Raw genomic sequence first — 22097 nt, forward strand, 5'->3', positions numbered from 1 at the left:
CCACAATGCTGACTCCAACCCTCATCATCTTGTAGAACAGTGGTTGCCAAACATTTTCTGTTAAAAGGTCAGATAGAAAAATTTGGGGTTTTGTAAACCCTACAGTCTCTGTCAATTCTACCACTGTAGCACGAGAGGACATGTGTTCCAATAAAACTTTATTTACAAAAACGGATCATGAGCCAGATACCACAGACCATAATATCTAGAAAATCTTGTGATCTTGCTCTTTTTGCCCAAAAGTTTCCACCTTGATATCAATGCTGGCCTAGGAGCTCATGGGAACCACATCTTTTTTACTTGTTATGTTGATGGCTGCTTCATGCCCTCATTAGGGGGTCAGTCCTATTTTACAATCTTGGTGCCCTAGTCTTGGGCCTGGCAGTTCCCAGCTTTCTTCTCTTTTCCTCCACCAGCCTCTGAGGTCCCAGCATGTCTAGAGGATGAGCACACTCAAGTGAGTCAACTTCTGCTTTTGTTTCCATGCTACAACCAGGATCCACCCTCTTTCTTTCCATAAACACTATCTTAAAGACTTAGTTGCCTGTGCTTTGGACTGGTTCTGTCTCCTCCTTGCTCTTCTACCTGAGGAAGCTTTATCTTTCTATCACTGCTGCATAATAAGTCAACGAAACTACCAACAAGAGCTAGGCATGGTTTGCCTTATAATAGCTATGGATTTAGAGAAAACCATTCTCTCTTAGATAATTAAAAAACCCTGGCAGAACCAGGTAAAAGCAGCCAGGGCACAGTTTCAGGGCTACCCACGTAGTGCTTCAGCATGAAGAAAAATCAACATCAATTGTATTGATGCTGCTATTAGAAGTAATAATATGACCTTGGAAAGACGTTATTGTGTGAAAATGCAAGGCAGATTTCACAAGCAACTCAATACATGCATGAATAAATCTACCTATTCACAAGGGTACTTTGGGACCTAATGAATGAATGTTAAAAATAATGTTTTAAATAAGAAAAGGACAACAAGTTTGAAAAAACTCTGCCCAAACCTTGTCAATAATGTTGATTGACGCTGGTTCCTGCTCTGGGTCAGTCTGACCCCCTTGTTCTACATGTCCTTTTACTTTATGGGATAAGTGTTTCTCTCAAAAGTTGAGTGCAGTTAAAGGTTTTGTAAGCCAAATACTATTTTAAATAGAGAGTTCTAATTTTGGAGGCTTCCTTCCCTCATTAAAAAATTGTTTCTATTTCTTTTATTTCATTATAACAAATTTCCAATAACCATTATACCTCCAAATTAAAACTCTCTATACTTTCTCAGGAAAGAGTATCTTTGAATTATCTTTTTGATAATTATCTGAACTCCTTCAAACCAGTCAAGTGTTACAATTAATTTTGATGGCTTTGGGAGAAATCTAAAGCTATCAGATTTTTACATTACTGTTATTCTGTGGTTTGATTATAGCTGATAGTATCAGACAGATGCTCAACAAATACTACTTGAGGTAGAGTTCTGTAATAATTGTAATCGATGGTCAAAACTTTATTATCATAGACTTTTTAAAAAAGTGCATTTTTGATAATTGTCCTACAATGAACTGCACACATTTAAAGCATACAGTTTGATACACTTTGACATATGTATAGGCCCATGAAACCATCACTACCATCAAGATAAAGAACACATGCATCACCTGCCAAAATTTGCTCATGTTCCTTTATAATCCCTCCTTCCCATCTCTCCCCATCTGTCCTTCAACCCTATCCCCACAACCACTATTCTGCCTTCTGCATTTTCTAGGATTTTATGAGAATAGAACCATACAATTTGGATTCTTGCTTGTCTGGCTTATTTCATTCAGTAAAATTATTTTGATATCAATCCATTTGAAATGTGCATCAATAATTCACTTCTTTTTGTTGCTGTGTAATCATTTGATAACTGTTTACCCACACACCTGTTGATGGACATTTGAATGGTTTCCACCTTGGGGTTATTAAAAATAAAACTGCTAGGTCTTTATATGGTTGTACACTTTCATTTATCTTGGGCAAATATCCAGGAATAGAATGGCTGGATCACACACTAGGCGTGTGTTTAACTTTTTAACAAACAGCTGAACTGTTTCCCAAAGTGTTTATACTACTTTGAATTCCCACCAGTCCTCTGTGAGGGTTCTAGTTTTTCTACATCCTCATCAACCCTTGGTATGGCCAGACATTTTTCATTTTAGCCATTCTAATATGTGTGTAGTGATATTTCAATATAATGTAATTTGCATTTCCCTAATGACTGAGAATATTGAGAAATTTTTCATGTGCTTATTTGGTATCTGATATTTTATGTGGTAAATTGTTCAAGTATTTCCCCATTTTTAAATTTCATTTATTTATTTTTTAAAAGATTTTATTCATTTGTTTAGGAGAGTGAGTGAGAGAGACAGCACATGAACAGGGACAAACGGAGAGGGAGAGAGAGAAGCAGACTCCCGGCTGAGTGCAGAGTCCCACTCGAGGCTCGATAAGACCCTGAGATCAAGACCTGAGCCAAAGTCAGATGCCTAACCAAGTGAGCCACCCAGGTGTCCCTCCTCTACGTACATTTAGAACCTTACCAAACAATGATATAATTTTTGCCTCAACCATCGAACATAATTTAGAAATCTCTAAAGGAGAAGGAAAGTCTATTGTATTTACTCATATGTATGCTTCCATGTCCATTCTTCTTTCCTGGTGTTCCAAGATTCCTTCTTTTATCATTTCTTTTCTGTTTACAGAAATTCCTTTAGCCATTCTTTCAGGGTAAGGCTGGCAACAAATTCTCTTGTTTTTCTTTATCTGAGAATGTCTTGATTTTCTCTTTGTTACTGAAGGATATCTTTGTAGAATATAAGATTTTGTATTGACAGTTCTTTCAGCACTTGAAAAATGTGTCACTTCATTTTGTCCTCCATGGTTTCTGATGAGAAATCCACTGTCATTTGAATAGTTTTCCCTTTGTAGGTAAGGCACTGCTTCTCTCTTATTGTTTGCAAGATTCCTTGTCTTTAGTTTTCAGAAGTTTGACTGTGGTGTATCTTAGAGTGGATTTATCTGAGTTATCTTGCTTGGGAGTTTTCTCAGCTTCTTGAATCTGTGGATTTGTATCTTGTGCCAAATTTGGGAAGTTTCCAGCCTCTAGTACTTTTTTTTTTTTTTTTATCTCTGTTCTCTTTCTTTTCTTCTGGGACTCTGATGACATAATGCTAAATCTTTTGTTACAGTCTCACCAACCCCGAGGCTCTGTTCACTATTGGTTTTGCATTTCCCAGGATATATCTCTCTGTTGTTCAGGTTGGGTAATTTCTCTTGCTTCATCCTCCAGTTCACTGATTCTTTTGTCCTCCCCATTCTTCTGTCAAGCTCATCCACTGAGTTATTATTTCAGGTATCATATTTTTCCAGTTCTAAAATTTCCATTTGATTCTTTATATTTTTATTTATTTGCTGAGACTTTCTATTGCTTTGCTGAGACATTACATACTCTCATTTGTTTCAAATATGTTCCTAACTGCTCCTTGAAGCATTTTTATGAGGACTGCCATACAATCTTTGCCAGATAATTCTTATATTTCTGTCATCTGGGTGAGGGTATTTATTGATTTTCTTTTTTCATTCAGTTTGAGATCTTCCTGGTTCCTGGTGTGATGAGTGATTTGTATTGAAACCTAGATGTTTGAATGTTCTAAGACTCTGGATCTTGTTGAAGCCTTCTGTCTTGGCTGGCTTCTGCTGACATCTTTCTGGCAGAAGAAGAGGGTAGGGTCACTGTCTCATTACTGCCATGTTTCCCACTTGACCTCTGCTGATATCCAAGGGGGACTCCTCATTATTGCTGGTCAAAAGTGAGTGTTCCAACTCCCTACTAGTGTTCACCTGTATCTCCCTGGTTAGGAGGAGTAGGAGTGTCTCATTGCTGTTTCCTAGGTAGCCTCCAGTGGTACCATAGGAAGAGTGGCCCCACACAGCCACAGTGGAAGGGCTTATTCTTCACTAGGCCTCCTCTAACACCACTCCTGTTTGGGGGACCAGTGGTGGCACCTCATTACTGCTGAATGGGGAGGCAGGGCTGGGCTTCCCACTGGTACCCACTGATACTGTAATAGGGTTCTGATTACCACCTGGCAGGATGAAAGTCCTGGTTCCCTACTTAGCTTTTGCTAACACCACCCTGACAGGGAGTTGGGGAGGTAGGGGTGTAACGTTAGGGGGCTTTGCTACAGCCTAGTGAGGGTGGAGTCTAAGCTTTCCACTAGATCTTTGCTGTTATGAGTGGGAGTGGGGTCATAGTTGTTTTTTGTTTTGTGGTGTTTGGCTAAAGTAGAGCTGTTATTATCTAAAAGTTCTCTATCTTCCTAGGCTATTCATTTCCTACAATTTTGGCTAGAGGGAGCAGACTTTTGTTGTGGCTTTTTTTGTCTGTGCCTATTGGCATTTCCAGGTTGCCAGCTTTTCGGCTCCAAGTCTGGAATATATGAGATGAAAACTCACCAATGTTTTGTTCCATGGGTCCCAGTGTTCCTAGACAATCTGCCTTCTCTCGCATTTTAGAGTCTTCTTAAACTTTTTTGATATATGTTGTCCAGGGTTTTTTTTGTTGTATTTTTCACTTGTTCCTCCAGGGAAGAATAGGGAAAAATATATCTATCCACCTTCCCATAAATGGAGTCACTCATTTGGTTTTGTTTGTTTATTTTGGAGTTATTCTCAATTTTTTGTGTGGAAAATAATGTGTTCCAGCAGGTACTATTTTTGTTCTAGGTTTAAAAAAGCTACATGGTACTCCTGTTTGAAAGCAGATAGTCACTTTCCAGTTTACTAAACCTTTCACATTGGGTTTTCTTAAAGTGTTACATGCCTGTCCAGAAAAAGAGTTCCTTTGACGACAGTATATTCTACTAGGCAACTAGTGGCATAATCACTCCCCCAAAAGATTCTTTAGATGACAGCTATTGTTCAGACATGGGCTCATCCCCAGAAGTGCTGAATTCAGCAGCAGGTTCTAGATGCAATTATAGTTGATCAGGAAATACAAAAGAGATGATTGTATCAAGACAAAGTTACTCTACAGTGGAGAACCATCCTCATTGGCCTTTCTAGGTGGACTGGCCACTGGCTGCTATGTTACCTACAATGGTCAGTTGGTTCTTTCCTCATTTCTTTCAACCACAGAGCTTATCAGCCCAAACATGCTCTAACTATTTCCACCCAGTTTTCACCAATAGGATTATGTACTGTTTAAACTTTAGAGTCAGATAGATTCATATTAGAATTGTGTGATTTTTCTCACTCCCACTCTTGCAGCTGGATGTATACTAGACCCTGTGACTTAGCACCTATAGGAAGAGAGAGAGAGAGAGAAGAGGAGAGGGGAGGAGAGGAGAGGAGAGGAGAAGGGAGGGGAGGGGAGGGGTAGGAAAGGGAAGGAAGAGAAGGGAAAGGAAGAGAAGAGAAAAGAAGAAAAGAGAAGAGAAGAGAAGAGAAGAGAAGAGAAGAAGAGAAGAGAAGAGAAGAGAAGAGAAGAAAAGAGAGGAATGGCTTCTCCCTAACAAAAGATGCTGAGCAGCTCAGCACAAAAGACCATCGCACTAGCTCACAAGGGAGAGTGTTAGTCCAAGTCTGAGATGCAGAGCAGGCAGGTTGAAGACCAAATCAGTTGATAGAAAGTTTTCCCAGGATGGAACAAGTAGGCAGCAAAGGTGGTAAGGACACCATCAATATGACAGTGGACATGGAAAGACTGAAAACCAGTTCAGGAACTAACCTTAAAAACATGATCCAGTCACTGTGGCATCCCTCTTATGCGCAGCTTGATGTGTGTTGTTAGGGAAAGCACCATCCATAAGAGTCTACATTTGTCAGCGGTGATATAGAAGAAAGGCAAAGAGCTGGAGGAGGTCAGCAAGGCCTGTGCTGATGAGATTTGTGTCAAGCTGGGTCAAATACAGAGCTTTCGCTAGAACTAAAACAGAGCTAAAATAAGGGCAAGCAAAGGACTACAGTATAGATTTCATTCTCTAAGTCCAGGGAAGTAATATAAAAAGAGAAAGTGTCAGCCTACATTGCTTTCTTTGGACCTTCATAACATCATCTCTCTTAAGAAGATGACATTATCCACTTTTTTTCCAAACAAGTTCCCGATAGTGAGTTTTAGACCATTCTCTCAGGGACAATGTCACAAAGACCTCCCCAGACAGTACATGAGATCATGGAAAAGGGGGCCGGTGAGACAACCAGTAGAGGCTATTGGGTAGACAATCAGTAGAGGCTGTTGTTGGGGCAACTGTGCCATTTCTTCAATTTGTTTCCCTCATAGAGGCAAAACCACAACATTTGAAAGGCATTTCAGGAGACATGATCTGCATTCATGAGATCATGGGTAATGCTGATGTTCTAATTCAGGGGCAAGCAATTCCATTTTAAAATCCAGCTGTGATTCTCTAAAAAAGAATATTTCCTAGGTTACATGTAAAAGCAAGTCATTAAAACATGCAACTCGCCTTTATTTCTATGTTTAGCCTGTAGTTAATCAAACCTCACCCTCTGGGCTGGGAGCCCACAGATATCTCATAACACTTACTAAAGTGTATAATAATTTGGATGTATTTGTTTATTTCTTTGCCTCTCCCATACTTTTACTGTAAGACACATCTGCTTTTTCTCCATTCTTTCCATTCTCCATTCTCTCCATTCTTTGGTGCACACAGCACCAAACCTGGGTAGTCATTCAATAAAAAGATGTCAGATGAATAAATGAGTGAATGAAAATCTTGGATGCATAAACTATGAGGTAGCTCTTTGGAGTAGAAAAGGTACCTAATACTATCAATGTCTTTAGCAAATTTTGCTTAACACAAAAGACTGTTTTTAATTCTTGCCTCTGTGGGTTCTGCTGAGGAGTGCCCTGATACCCAGTAGGGAACACTGTGAGGAGAAGGGCTAACAAAGTCACCCTTTCCACTGACTTCCATAAGTGTTTGCAGGTGGAGTTTGGACACAGCAGAAACAGTTGCTTTCTTACCAGTTATAAGAATCAGTGAATTGTAATTACTTTTGTTTTCTAGGACCCTGGTTGAAGATAAGAGGAAAAGGGATCTCAAACTCCTGAGTTTGTATTGCTGTGTGCTGAGTTCCCAGAGTTGACTCAGGGAACCCCATCCTGAAACAGGTGGGCATCAGCTGCATAAGCATCGCCTCTGTTTCCAGGTGGTGGGTTATTTGGACCACTTTCCCTCTTGGGTAGAAAGGCAAAGAGTAGAGTCTCTAGTGAATTCAAGAGAAAGGGAGAATGGGAGGCCTCGAGACAGGCACCCGCCAACTGGGACTTCAAAGGCCATGGATTAGCTATGTCTGTCCACTGTTCCTTTACCACAAAGAAGAAGAGAGAAGACAAAAAAGAATCAACTGAGAGTGGGAAGGAGTGGGTAGAGAAACCAAGTATATGTTAGAATCATTTAAAAGAATGGCAGCTAAGGTGGGAGAATGATGGTGTCTCTGGAAAGTGAGATGGGGCGCTGGAAAGTTTATGTCAATAAACCCCATCTCTGCTGCTATTGTTTCTCCAACTTCCCTCCTGTGGGTGCTTTTCTTGGCTGGGGCTCCCTGAAACAAGTCCTAGGGAGCCTGAGAGGTGATAGTAAAGCTGAGGAAGGGAGAAAATTGGGAGGCACTCGAGAGCTTCTTCCCCAAACTCTTCTTCATTTCCCTTGTCATCTACTCTTAGAAATAAAGGGCAACCATGGCAAGAGGTTCTGACTGCAGCCTTCCAAGGCTCCCGTCAGTCATTTCTTCTCTTTGCTCAAACCATCAAATCCTGTAAGGTTTATATGAACTTTCTAGCAGAGGCCCTGCTCAGATGATGACTCACTATAAGGGGAATGGAAAACATTATGAAAGGATTTTCAGCTAATGGGTAAAATGTGTAGGACGGTTCCTATCCAAGCCCTTGCTGCCTTGGAGGGCCCCTTCCTCCAGCCCTCAGTCTCTAGCTCAGTGTGAAAGGATGTCTTGCTTGTCCAGGGACTAAGCACTCTTCTGGAAGAGCAGAATACCCGAGGTTGGACCTGTAGACAGGCAAAGAGAAGACCAGAGGAGAAGGCCACGGCTGCTGGCAAACCTGTACTAGGATGGAGAAGCTTGCCTCTAGGTTGCTAGTTCAAACCTCAGCTGAATTGGGGACAGGGAGAGGAGGAATGTTAACTGGAGAAAGTCAGTTTCCACTGAGTTCCAATTGCCAGGACACTCACACCAGTAATGAATCAACCATCTGGCACCAGGCAAAATGGGGCCAATCCCTCCAGCATGAAGATATCCCCTTCCTGCAGCTGAAGGAAGAATTTAGGGCAGGGCTGATCTTAGAGGGCCATTCCTTGGACAACTTCTCTTTTCTGACTATATCCCCTCCCTAGGTGATCTCATTCAGCCTCGTGGCTTTAGACACCAACACCCAAAGTTCCATCTTCAGTCCCAACTTCTCCTTTGAGTTCCAGCCTTGTTATCTCGAACTGCATCCTTATAATCTCCCCTTGGATGTCGGATAGACACCTCAAACTAAGCACATGCAAACAGCATTTTGGAACCTTCTACCCACACCTGTCCCACCCACATGTCAGGTGACAAGAACTCTGTTCTTCCAGCTGCTCAGGTCAAAAACCCCAACTCCTCTCTGTCTCACAACCCAAACGGTAAACCCTTTTGATCTCTACCATAAAATATATCCAGTTCTCGCTGTCTTCACTGCTGGTCCAAGGCACCATCGCCTCTCACCTGTGTCCCACTGTGATGACTTGTTTTGCCCTGCACCCTCATCTGTCTATTCCCTCCCAGATCCTGAGTGACTCTTAAAATTTAAGTCAGATCAGGTCATTCTTTCCACTCAAAACCCTTTAGGAGCTCCCACCTCACTCAGAGGAGAAGCCCAAAGCCCTTAGATTGGCCTCGGAGGCCTCGTGATCTTCAACTCCCCTCTCTCCTCTGGTCTTTGCCCACTCCCCTCCTGCCTTACTGGCCTCCCAGCTGTCCCTCCTATCTCAGGCTCCCTCTGCACAGGGCACCTTTCTCCCACACAGCCACATAGCCACTGGTCCTCTCCTTCGGGTGTCTCACCTTTGGGTGAGAACTTCCCTGACCACCCTCCACACACAGCAAAACCTTACCCCTGGCACCCACTATCCCACACCCCCCTGCCTTATGTTTCTGCATGGCATTTGCTCGTTTTTGTGTGTATTTTCTATCGCTACCAGGACAGGACCTTTTCTCTTTTGTTCACTGCTGTATCTGCAGTGCCTAGAATAATATCTGAGTTGCGGTAGTTGCTTCATAAATATTGTCAAGTGAATGAATGCATGAATTTCTGATCCACATCCACCCTCTGATCACAGGATGAGTATTGTTCCTAGACCCAGCATTTTAGCATTCTTACCCACAAAGTGAGGGAGGGCAAGGTTTGGTGATTTTATTTGAAGGTAGTGTTTTTTAATGACCTCACAAAGACATTACACTTAAAAAAGAATCTGTGAAAATCCATTCAATTTTTTCCATTGTGACTGACTCATTTGATGAGAACAAGAAGTCCACGCAGTGGGGAATGGGGGAGTGATGTCGGAAACAAGGAGGGGAGGAACATTTTGTCATTTATTAAAATGAGTATTCCCCCTCAAATTTCATTTCTTTAAATGTTTCTTTTTTTTTTTTTTGAAGATTTTATTTATTTATTTGAGAGAGAGAATGAGATAGAGCATGAGAGGGGGGAGGGTCAGAGGGAGAAGCAGACTCCCTGCCGAGCAGGGAGCCCGATGCAGGACTCGATCCCGGGACTCCAGGATCACGACCTGAGCCGAAGGCAGTCGCTCAACCAACTGAGCCACCCAGGCGCCCGAATTTCATTTCTTTAAATAAACCATCTGTCTTAAGTAGAGCATCCATACAGAAAGGTACACAATCTTTAAGTGAGTTATTGAGTTATTGCAAAGAGAACACACCCATGTACCCACCTTCCAGGTCAAGAAATAAAACATTACCAGCACCCAGAGTTCACCTCACATCCCTTCCCACTACTGCCTTCTTTAAAAGGATCACTATTCTAACTGGTAACACCATAGATGAATTCTGCTAGGTTTTGAAGTTTATATAAATGGAATTGGACAGCATGTAGTCTTCTGTAAATAGCTTCTTTCATTCCACACTATATGTGTGAGATTCGTCAATGTCGAGTGTAGCAGTGGTTAACTGATTTTCATTGTGTATGTATTCCATTCTATGAATACACTACAGTGTCCTTATTTGTTGCACTCTTGATGGATATCTGGGTTGTTTCTATCTTGAGGGTATTATGAATAATGTTACAAAGAACGTTTTCATGCAGGTCTTCGATAAACTCTCATTGCTGCCAGATAAATATCTGGGAATAGATTTGACAGGTTTTGGACATGTCATGTTTACATGTAGCAGATATGTCAAACTTTTCCTTAAACGGCTATATCATTTTAAATTCCCACTGGCAAAGTTTGTTTTCTAGTTGCCCCACATCCTCACCAACACTTGGCATTGTTCATCATTTTAATTATTTTCACTCTTGTGGGTGTTTAATGATAACTCAATATAATTTTCATTTGTATTTCCCTGATGACTAGTTGAGCACCATTTCACATGTTCGTTGGCTATTCTATTTTTGTGAGGAACCTACTCAGGTCTTTTGTTTGTTTATTTTCAAATGAGGTATCTTTCTTTTCTTCTGTAAGAGTTCTTTATATACTCTAAATTTGAGCCTTTTATCAGTTATCAGAATATCTTTCTCACTCTGTAACTTGACTTTTTAATTTTTCTTACCTTCTTAATAGCATCTTTGGATGAACTAAGATTTTTAACTTTAATAAAATTCAATACATAAATATTCTTCTTTATGATTAGTACTTTTTGTGTCCTATTTATGGGTATTTAAGAGCTATTCTCCTATGTTATCCACTAGAAAATTTCATCTACAGTCTACAGACCACAGAGGATTGATTTTTCCCTAGCATGAGGCAGGAGTTGAGTTTTATTCTTATTTCTCCATTTGGATATCCATTTGATGCAGGACCATTTATTGATAAGACTGTCCTCTCTCCAGGGGCACCTGGGTGGCTCAGAGGGTTAAACGTCTGCCTTCGGCTCAGGTCATGATCCCAGGGTCCTGGGATCGAGCCCCACATCGGGCTCCTGACTCAGCAGGGAGCCTGCTTCTCCCTCTCCCTCTACCTCTCCCCCAGCTCATGCTTGCTCTCTCTCTCTCTCTCTCTCTGTATCTCAAAAGAATAAATAAAATCTTTAAAAAAAAAAAAAAAAGACTGTCCTCTCTCCACTGTTCTGAGGTCCTACCTTTTTCATAAATCAAGTGCCTGCACATACATGGCTATGTTTTTAGACTCTGTTCTGCCCACTTGTCTATTGTTGTGCCAATGCCATATTGTCTTCAGCGCCATCACTTTATAAAAAATCTTGTTATCTAGCTAAGTCCTCCAACTTTGTTCTTTGAGGTGGTCTTGCCCATTCATGGCTCTTTGTATCCCTACCTTACTTTTACATGGGATAGAAAGCATTTTTTGAAGTAAAATGTCTTTCCATTTTGGTGGAGCCCCCCATCGCCCAAGTTACCAGCTTTGAGCTGCCATCCTAAAATCTGTCACTCACTTCATTCCACAAGTTGCTTCTAGTGTGATCTTCACTGCCATGCCAGGCGTGGCCTGGTCCATCCTTATGTCTCCTCCTTTCTTTTTTATCCAAATGGCACTTTCTTGTGTAGTAGAGCAGTGCACCACAATGTTCTACGAGTTTCTGCTATTAATACTACTCTATTACTTCTAATAATAAATGTTCTTCCTATTATGTCAGGCACTGTGCTAAGTGCTTTGCATGCATCATCTTAGTTAATCCTTCCTCTCATCATCATCTCAAGGATCCTACTTCCCCCACTCACTGTTCCTTCTCTGTCTGCTTCAACATCTCCACAGGACATAGTTTTCCTGAGCTAGAAGGAATCCAAGAGATATTTGACTTTGACGAACGAGGAAATTAATGCCCAGGCAGGGAACTGATTTACCTAGGGCCTCCTTAGCTGGTTAATGGCGGTAAAAGGACTAGAACTTAGGTCTCTGGCATCCCAGTCACGATGCTTCTCCCACACACACGTATGCCAGCTCTAGTGCCCAGCAAGCAGACTGCCGGGCTGTTCCCCACTTTACTTCTTCCCCATTTTCATTTAAATTTCTTCAAAGACTTGTCTATGATATTAGCTATTTCCACTTCCTCATCTCCCTCTGTCTCCTCGACCCACTCCACTCCTACTTCCTCACGGAAACTGCTCTCATCAAGCCATCTGCCACTTCTATGGCACCTAACCCAATGGTCTCCTCTCTCACACACATTACTAGACCTCTAAGCTAGTTTTGACCCACCCGATTGTTTCCGTTTTTCTTGCAACGGTCTCCCCTTATTTTGCCTTGATTCGCTACACCTCTTCAGATTTTCTTCTACCTCACTGACTATTCTTTCTCAATTCTCCTCAGCTGGACCCACCCCTTCCTCTGAACATTAGGCTTCAGAGTGCCTCAGGTTTGCTCTTTGACCCATATTTCTATCCACACACTCTCTCAATGTGACTGCATGATCCTATGGTCCCAAATGCTGTGCACCTTCTGATGTTTCTCAAATTAGTAGTTCTAATCCTAACTTCCTTCCTGAGTTCTAGACTTTTAACTTCTTAATTGACATCTTCACTTGGATGTTGTCTTAATTGAGTCCTTCATAAAACAGAGCCCAAGGGAAGGATTAAGATTCTGACAGTTTAATTGAGAGGTGCAAGTCCTTAGGTATTGGGTGTAGAAGAAAAAAGGAAAAGAGGCGAAGGTGTGATATGATGTGATGAGCTGCATTACCATCCTGGCTTCCACCTCAGAACGCTGCCAAGGGACCCAGAAGGTCACTCAGAATTTGTGTTCACTCAGCATATGGGACTTCTCTGGAAGAGGTGTCTGAAGATATTGTATCCTTGAGTAGTCTATAGGAGAGGGAAAAATGAAGACTTTGACTGGTTCCTTTTTAGTTCCCATTTCCCCTTGTTCATGGTTCACCTTCAGGTTGCTAACTCCGTACTTCCTGTAGGCATAAATTAAACCCTTGCTGGCATGCAGGAAGAGACCTTGCAGGATGATCTGCCATTCAAGTCTGGATGTAGGGGAGTGACACAGAGCTGATGGAGCACCGGCTGGGATTGAAGAAAAGAAGGAGGCTGCACAATGTTTGTGGCCCAATGTACCACATAAGACATATCAAAATGAGCATAACCAAATCGAACTCTTGATTTCTTTCTTCCAACTAAACCTATTCCCTTCTTCCTCACAGGCTTTCTCATCTCAGAAAGTGGCGCCATCGTCTCCACTGCTAAACCTTAGTTGAGGAAACCATCACCAAAATGGCCTGTGAAGTGGTTGCCTCACTTCTATTCTTGCTTCCTTTCAATGTATTCTTTACACTGCAAGAGTGACCTTTCTAGAGGTAATACAGCAATGCTCTTCTCCCCAGCTCTAGGGCTCTGTTCCATCATCTAGCTCGCAGATCAAAACACTTACTAGGAAAGGCTTTTCCTGACTTCCCTATCAAAAGAGTCTCCCTCCCCTAACACTGTCTGCATTACTCTGTTCTACAGTATCCTTAGCACTTACCACTCCATGAAATGATGTCGTTATAACATAGCTCCATTCAGGTCAGACAGAGTCTATTATCTGTCTTCTTATATCCACAGCACCTACTACAGTCCTGGGTACATAGGAGGGGCACCATAAATGTTCACTGAATGAATGAGTGACCTAATAAACAGTAGGTGAACCGAAGACCTCACTGTGTGACAAGGAACACATCCGTTTGCCTGACTTCTCATCTGGTCAGGTCTTTCTACGACTAGAAATTCCTTTGAGCAGGGAATATAGGAAAATTGAAGAGCATTATTCAGGTCTTGCTAGAGTTCAAGGTGAGTCCGGGGATAGTTAACAGTCTTTCTCCTGTCTCCTTTTGTTTTAAATTAAACTTTTATCTGGAGATAGTCGTAGATTCACATCCAGTTTTAAGAAAGGATTCAGAGTGTTCCCTTACACTCACACTTGGTTTCTTCCAGTGGTACACCTCGCAAGAACTATGGCAGAGTATCACAACCAGGACAGTGACACTGATACAGTCAAGATACAGAAAATTTCCATCACCGTAAGGGTTCTTTGTATTATATTTTTATAGCCACAGCTACTTTTCTCCTGCCCTAACCACTTCTTTAACCCCTGGCAGCTCCTAACCTATTCCCCATTTCCACTATTTTGTTATTTCAAGAATATTACATAAATAGAATCACACAGTATATAACCTTCTGGGATTGGATTTTTTCACTCAACATGCTTCTTTAGAGATTCATCTAGGTTGTTGCTATGTCAATATAGGCATATCTCATTTATTATTATTGTTGTTGTTGTTGTTGTTGTTATTATTATTACAGATTGAAGGCTTGTGACAACCCTGCCTTGAGCAAGTCTATCGGCGCCATTGTTCCAACAGCATTTCCTCACCTCATGTCTCTGTGTCACATTGTGGTAATCCTCACAATATTTCAATCTTTTTGATTATTGTTATATTGAATTGCTGCAATCTCAAGATAAAACTTGAATGGATGAGCAGTTACTGCTTATGGATGAACAAGAAAGTGGTCTCAAGATGGAACCTACTCCCAGGGAAGATGCTGTGGAGATAGTTGAAATGACAACACAGAATGTAGAATGTTACATAAACTCAGTTGATAAGGCAATGGCAGAGTTTGAAAGAAGTTCAGCCGTGGGTAAAATATGTTATCAGACAGCATCACATGCTATAGAGAAATCGTTTGTGAAAGGAAGAGTCAATGGATGCAGTAAAATTCTTTGTTATTTTCTTAAAGAAATTGCCACAGCCCCCCCAACCTTTAGCACCCACCATCTTGATCAGTCACCAGCAAGGCATCTTCCACCAGCAAAAAGATTATGACTTGCTGAAAGCTCAGATGATAATTAGCACTTTTTTAGCAATACATTATCTTGTAATTAAGGTATATAGATTGTTTTTTCAGACATAATGCTACTGCACTTTTAATAGACTATAGTGTACTATAAACATAACTTTTATATGCACTAGGAAGCCAAAATATTCATTTGACTCACTTTGAGGCATGCCTGCAGTTCATTCCTTTTTTAGTGCTAAGTAGTATTCCATTATGTGGTTATGCCACAGTTTAACTATTCACCCATTGAAGTACATCTGGGTTGTTTCCAACTGGGGGATATTACCAAATACAACTGCCATAAACGTTGGAGTACAGGTTTTTGTGTGAAAGTTAATTTGTCATTTCATGGGGATAAAGGGCAAGAGTGCAATTGCTGGGTGGTACGGCAGTTGCATATTTATTTCTTAAGAACTTGCCAAACTGCTTTCCAGAGTGGCCGAACCATTTTACACTCCACCAGCAGTGTATGAGTGATCTAGTTTCTCCACATTCTCACTGCACTTGGGAAAATCGAGGGGGTATTCCTTAGATTCTGCTAGAGTTTGATTCACTAACCAACCTTTTTCCTGCCCTATTTTTCTAAAGAGGTTCTGTCCCTAGTTTTGATCAGTTGGAGATTAATGATAAAAGCCAGCTGTCATCTAGATAGAACAGCCCACCAAACATTTTCTTTTAAGAGAGGATGACAAGAAAGGAAACTTACACATTTCCTGGCCTCTCCAATCCATCTTAAATAACATCAGAAATGATGACCACTGCTTGAGGCTTTGGAGGAATAGTCTTGGGGCCAGATTTCCATCAAGACCTTGATAAGCCATAGGAAAATCACTCACTCAAGTCAAATCCAGTGAGTACAGGACACCCTGCCAAGCCCTGTACAGATCCCAGGGAGAGAGTTCTGCGGACTGCCCGCAGCAACAGCAAAAACGCATGGTACCTTGCCTGAGCCCACCCCGGATTAAGGCTGCTTCTAAGGAGGGGAAAACTGCGCTCTCCTAGTTGGGACTGGGGTCATGCTGGGGTTTTCTCTTTGGGGGCTTGACAAGACAAAACTGAGAAGCACAAAAGTCTGCTGTCCGCTCCTGTCATGATTGCCCACAGTGTCGTACTCTGGTTTTCTCAGAGACCCAGCACCACTTAGTCCTCCCTTGCCTTTCTTTCGCCTTCTCAAGGTCATCTGTTTCTAATACCTTAACTCTTTGTATTTTATTCAGCGCATACTTACATAGTGCTTCCTATTTTTCAGGCATCGTTTTATATGTATTAGCTCCTTTAAAACTCTTAGCAACTCCATAAGGTAGGAATCATTAATGTCCCAATTGCACAGATGAGGGAAATTAGATACAAAGAAGTCAGGTAACTTGCCCAAGGTGACAAAGCTCGAAAGTGACAAAAGTGAGATTCGAACCCAGGCAGCCTGGTTCCAGAATCCATGTTCTTAATCACTATATTATGATGACTGTCTATTATTGACAAATATGCTTTAAATGATTCTTTTTTTTTAAGTATTTAGTAAAGGTATTTTAGTAAAGGTTGGGGCGCCTGGTAGGCTCAGTCCGTAGAGCGCGTGACTCTTGATCTCAGGGTCATGAGTTCAAGTCCCACATTGGGCATGGAGCCTACTTAAAATAAAGATGAAAAAATAATAATAATAGTAAATAATAAAAAATTGGGTGGGTATGTCAGTAAGGAAAAAAGCCTTCTGCCAAAGGAATGAGACATTTAGATGTGGGACTTCAGACAGCGAGTAAAAAGACATGTGGGGGCACCACTGCCTTTCTGTGCTTTTTATCCAGATCATAACCTGTCACCCAGGCTAAGGCATGTACGGGAACCCCCACAAGGAAGAATTTACTGCATAAAACAGCATTATCTTGTAGAGGTTATTTCAAAGAACTACAACTAAGGTTTAGGTGGTGTTACTATGTGCCAGAAGCTGGGCTAGGAGCTGTAGGTACATTGTATCAATAGCGGTGTGGGACACGGGCTATTTATCCCCTTTTAGAGATGAGACAGTTGAAGCATCGAGTGGTGACTGGCCGAGGATTTGATTGAAGCCAGACAACTTGCAAAAGGCAGTCCTAGCTGGGTCTGTCTGAACCCAGTCCTAGTTCTGTCTGGTCTCTTCTTGCTACACAGAAATGACTAAAGAGTTAAAGCTGCTAGTTTTGTGTTCTTTATTTTTGGTCAGTGTGTCAATTTTGGCAAATGAAGGTAAGAATAAAACCTTCTATTTCCCTACCCATGAATCGGTTACTCCCCAGGTTTTCATGTCACAGAATATGGCACCGCCATTAGCCTAGGTACTCAGATAAGAAGCCCAGCACTTGGCCTTTGTTACTCCTTTATCCTACCTCCTTTCTGCAATTTACCAGCAAGTTCTGTCAATCCTATCTCCAAAATGCATCCTGAGCCCATGTACTTCTGTCCACATCCACCAGCAGCCCGTGAGTCCAGGCTACCACCATCCATTGCCTCAACAACGCCTTCTGAGCACACCCCCCTTCACCTGCAATTTACCTCCAAGTGGAAAATGCGTATGGTCTTCTTAAGATAAGAATTTGTTCTTGTCCCTCTCTTGCTTAATATGCTTTCAACTGGATTTGATGCCCTGTCCCTGCTCTCTAACTAACCCCCAGCCACAGCAGAAGAGGCCATGCTCCTCCATACTTGGGGCCCTCCACCCATGCCAGAATGGTCTCCTCCCACTCTTCCTGTGGCTGCCACCTCCTCAAAAGGTCCCACGGAATCTGCATTAGACATCCTCCCTCTGCTAAGATTAAATGTGTCAATCTATCCACGCGAAGACTCAGACCAGCACCTGGCATACGGTGCACTCAGTTAACGTTCGTTCTTGTTACTGCTTTGATCATTGTTCTAGTAGATACTCTAAAAATGCAGGCGTGGGTGATTAGCTAAATGAAGTAGGAAAGAGGAATAACGTCACTATCTGGGCCCCGAGGAGCCCCTAAGAGAGGAAAGTTAGATGTTTTTAGAGGAAAAGGAATGTAGCCTTGTAAATTCTTTTCTCTGCCTTAAAATATGAGTTATGACTGCTGTTGCCATGCACACAGTTAACTTTGTGCCTAACGGAACCATGTAAAACGATAGCAACATTAACTGTATTTTGAGAAAATACAAGAGTGCTTGGTATATTGTTAAAAGCAATATCTAGACTTGTCTGATCTTCTTACATAAATCTCACCCTGGCTCTTAAAGTCCCTCATCACATGTTTTTCTATTACTTAGCAAAAAGTACCTAAAACCAACTTTGTCCTCTTTTTAATTTTCCGGTATGCTTGCTAACAATCCAAGAAATAACTTCCAGAGACATGAGAAGAGGGGAAAGAGGGAAGAAAAATTGGGTTGAAATAACCTATGAAATGGATCATTAGACTTTGTTCAATAAAGAAGAGCTTTTTACCAGAGAGAGCTGGGGACAGTGCAGAGACCTCACGCCCGACGGGTGGCGAGGCTGGACTCTTCTTCGACAGACGGTGCTCTGGTTTATGCACAAAGATGTCCGTCACAGCATTCCCTGTCATACTTCATGTCCAATGTCGGGGCCTGCTTCCACAGGCTAGGGAACAGCCATTTGGTGAAATGTTATAAAGCCATTACAGTGACCCTGGCAAAGAAATTCCAAAACACGGGGAATGCCTCACATTACAATTAAGTGCATAAAGGAGGCCTGTGAATGGTGTGCGTGAAGACCTGTCATTGTGGTAACTGTCCCTGTGACACTTTCACTTCATTTGGGGCATCGTCCCCACATGCAAGCAGATAGGACAGGAAAGGAGTTAGGGTCAGCACCATGCCATCGACCCCTAAGCTCTTCCTCCTGATCTAAAAGCCAGGATTGGAGACGCACTGAAATATTAATATGGCACATCATTGCAGACTTTTTCTTTTTTGTTCCTCTGTATTTTGCAAATGTTCTAACACTTAAAAAAAAACAAAAACATTTTTGTTCTCTTTTAAAGTTACCCTGGAAACTTCCAAAAGGCAGCTGCTGTCTCACATCATCCCCTTCCCACCCCCACCCCCCGCCAATGTGTAAATAAAGCAACATCTCTACGTCTTTAACTTATAACAGCTAAACTTTCCCCCGTAAGCTGATACGCTGACCAGAAGTCTGTGGGTGGGACGGGTGTTGTGTTTTTTTGGCTGTAGCTTCTTTTGGCTGATAAACCAGCACTTAAGTGTTTCCCTTTTCCAAACCCCCAAATAACAAGTGTCTCTGTGGTGAGGTGGCAGGCCAACCGTCATTGCCAACATGAACGGTCCTGGGGACACTTATTTTTAGTTTGCTGTTTTAAACAACGGTTAGGCTGGGTAATCGGGGGCTGCAAGGCCCAAACTTCTACGATCCAGAGCATGGAGCTATTAAAGAGAAAGCAAGGCGAGGCGGGTAGCACTCTTCAGGAAGGCCCGAGCACCGGCTCTCTAGGTGGGCCAGGGGGACCAGGCAGAGATCTTGTCTTGGGTGAGAAGATTGTCATCCACTTTTTGCATGGGCGAATTTTATCAAGGATGCAAGAAACAGAAACATTTGACTCCACTGGGACGAATGCAAATCCAGGCAGCCTCGGGGAACTAATTATAGTGACGAGGCTAATGACGAAAAGCAGAGACTGTAGTAGACATCTGTTCTGTGGCCTGTTCAGCATTCTGTTCACCCTCCTAACAAAGCCCGAAGCAAGGTGTCTCACCTCCTGCGGGTCAAGTAGTTGGCATGGCACCAAGCAAGGTCAATTAACTCTCCCCGGGGAAGACGAATCCTGAGTAAAGTGACATAAGGGACCTCTGGCTAATGGGGAGTCCATTCATTTCTCCAACCTAATTTTCCCAGCTTCCTGTCCTGTACGAAGCCAGAGTCCTTAGCTTTTTATTTGACTCTATGAGCTACTCTGTGGCCTTCTAATATGTATGTGTCTGTGGTATGATATGTATATGTGTGTGTGTATTTTTTAATTTATTTTTTGATTAAATTAGCCAAAGTCGGTTTTTCTATGCTTGGAACAAAAGAACTCTCCCTCAACTGAGAACCTCAAATATTTTACTGTATATGTAAACCTCTGTCTGGCTCTGGACAGAAGGTCAATTTCTCCCTCCACTTCTTCCACCCCAATATCCCAGCCCAAATACTCTCAACTTAGGGAAAAATGAGTCTTCCCCCTTAAACAGGAGCTGTGACATGCTGGGTTTTATGAAAGGATCGGTGACTCCCCCCGCCACTTCCTTCTTCTATGAATGCAAGCTTCTTACTATTTCCTAACCAGGGGCAGCCCAGCAACTCATCTCAAAAGGACCCTTCAGATAGGAGAGGGTGGGAGGGTCTCTTGGATTGCTGCTGTAGGACCTGGCTTTGCTCATCCTGTGGTCCTTGAGCTGGAAAGCAGGTGCTGGTATTGACCTCGGAGATTGACCACCTCTAGCAGAAGCACCTCGGACTCCATGAGAGAGGTGTGGGACATCAAAAAGTAGTGCTCTCAACAACATGGGGTTCTGTCACAGGCAGCGTGGAAAGAACTAGCCGCACCCATCCCAACAGAATCTGGCTCCTCCATCACAGTACATGCAGAGGCAACATCAACGTAAGTGGCGTGGGATGGGCAATGACCCCCTCCCACCGCCATGGCCACTGCTGCTATTCTTTGCACAGCCTGGACAAGATCTCCCATCCCCATAGGATATATTCACGTTTCAAGGCATCTCTTACTTCATTGGATGCATCTCAAAGTTCCCTAAGGTAGAAAAAGCCAGCAACCTTGGTCCCATTTTATGGATGCAGAAACTGAAGTACGTGCTAGTACGTCACATTCAATCTTGTAAGATTATTACTGACAGTAACAACGGTGGGCATAGTTGTCGAGTTACCAGACCTCTTTCCAGCACAACAGAAACAAGAGCAGTTCGTATTTACCAAGTGCTCCCTATGGGCTTCAAATTTATTGAAGTAGGTGCAATTTGCAATTGTCCTTATTTTTAAGATAAAGGAACTGGGGCTCAGGAAGATTAAATAATCTGCCTACAACCACATAATCAGTAAGTGGTTGAGTCAGCCTAGGGACTCAAGCAGTCTGACTCTAAAGTCACGTCCCAGACTAGAAAGTCACATGCCTGTTAGTCCATTTTTAAAGAAAAAAAAAAATCCATTAGAGTCAATTGGCCAGACCCTTAGGCTTTGTTCTGTTCTAATCTGACCCCCATTTGTAACACTTGTTAGTCTGAGAGTAAACATCCCATACCCACTACGGGCAGAAGTGGCTCTTCATAAATATTTTCAGCTCAGAGTGAAAAGGTGCAAGAACTCAAAGGAGAAGATGTCCAAGTCCATCCCCTAGACCCAGATGGCTTATAGGACTTGGGTAAACACTCAGCTCAAAAATGCTAACAAAGTTCCCAGTCTTGGCTGTTTACCTCAACAGAAGTAGTAGCCTGGAAAATGTCAAGGATCTAATCAGTTCATGCTGAAACCAAACTTGACTTCCCTCTGCAGTGTGTATCTCTGCCATGTCGATCTGCACGGTCCGGCAGACACCCAAATGTGACAGGAAACCCAATAGCCTAGGCTAGCAACATGTTCTTTTCAAAGTGGTGTTCAGAGGATAGGGAGGGAGGGCAGGTCGGGCAAGATCTTATGAGTGAAATAAGATCAAAGATTTGAGAAGACTTGGTATCATTCAGATGACACCCACAGACATTGGAAAGGTGTTTTGCTCACCTAGGCAACCCGGGGCAAACTGGTGAGTGCAAGGAAGCTGGTCATCAGCAGCTCTACCGTCTCTCAGTGCCCCTTCTTCTCTTGGAAAGTCTTCTTCAGACACTCACTTCTCTCAGCTACCATTGCTCCCCAGAACCAGGGCCTCTCCAGTGTCTTCCACACAATTCTGTCCTGCCTGGCCAGCCCCTGGGCTGGTTTTTATAAGAAGGGATCTTAGGTGTGTTTCCCCCATAGCTGTTCATTCCTTCAAAGTTCTAGTGACTAAACCAAAGCTGGTAAGCTAATTCGTGATCTATATGCTATTGGGTGATAGTGACT

At 42.4% G+C, this 22097-nt stretch overlaps 1 long non-coding RNA gene across 2 annotated transcripts in view; it reads right to left on the bottom strand.

Annotated features, from left to right (window-relative positions):
- Window positions 1–3047: 3047 nt before the first annotated feature.
- The window catches only part of LOC135362338 (uncharacterized), a 59551-nt gene continuing 40501 nt past the window's right edge, over window positions 3048–22097 (bottom strand). For both annotated transcript variants that reach the window (XR_010406900.1, XR_010406899.1), the window contains 2 exons: window positions 18477–21970; window positions 3048–15857 (listed from right to left, as the gene is read on the bottom strand). This is a non-coding gene — a long non-coding RNA (uncharacterized LOC135362338). The remainder of the gene's footprint in view (window positions 15858–18476; window positions 21971–22097) is intronic.

This window comes from Mirounga angustirostris, unplaced genomic scaffold (genome assembly GCF_029215605.1).
Source record: "Mirounga angustirostris isolate CCGP_5_RB_7025 unplaced genomic scaffold, mMirAng1.0.hap1 SCAF_13, whole genome shotgun sequence".
Lineage (NCBI taxonomy): Eukaryota > Metazoa > Chordata > Mammalia > Carnivora > Phocidae > Mirounga > Mirounga angustirostris.